Here is a 293-nt window from a genome sequence, read left to right on the forward strand (position 1 = left end):
ATCAGGCCATCATGTCTCAAGATGTGGCCTATAAGGTTGTTCCGTCTTCTTATTAAGGTTTTCATGAGGCTTCTCTTCTCTCCTACCCTTCTTAGGACTTCCTCGTTACTAACTCGGTCGATCCATTTGATTTTCATCATTCTTCTGTAGCACCACATTTCAAAGGTCTCTATCCTTGCTTTCTCCGCTGCGGTCATTGTCCATGCCTCACTTCCGTATAGGAGCATACTCCAGATGTAGGTTCTTATAAATTGTTTCTTTACTTCCATATTTAAGTTTCCCGCTGTAAGCAG

The sequence above is a fragment of the Ischnura elegans genome, chromosome 6 (genome assembly GCF_921293095.1).
Source record: "Ischnura elegans chromosome 6, ioIscEleg1.1, whole genome shotgun sequence".
Classification (NCBI taxonomy): Eukaryota; Metazoa; Arthropoda; class Insecta; order Odonata; family Coenagrionidae; genus Ischnura; species Ischnura elegans.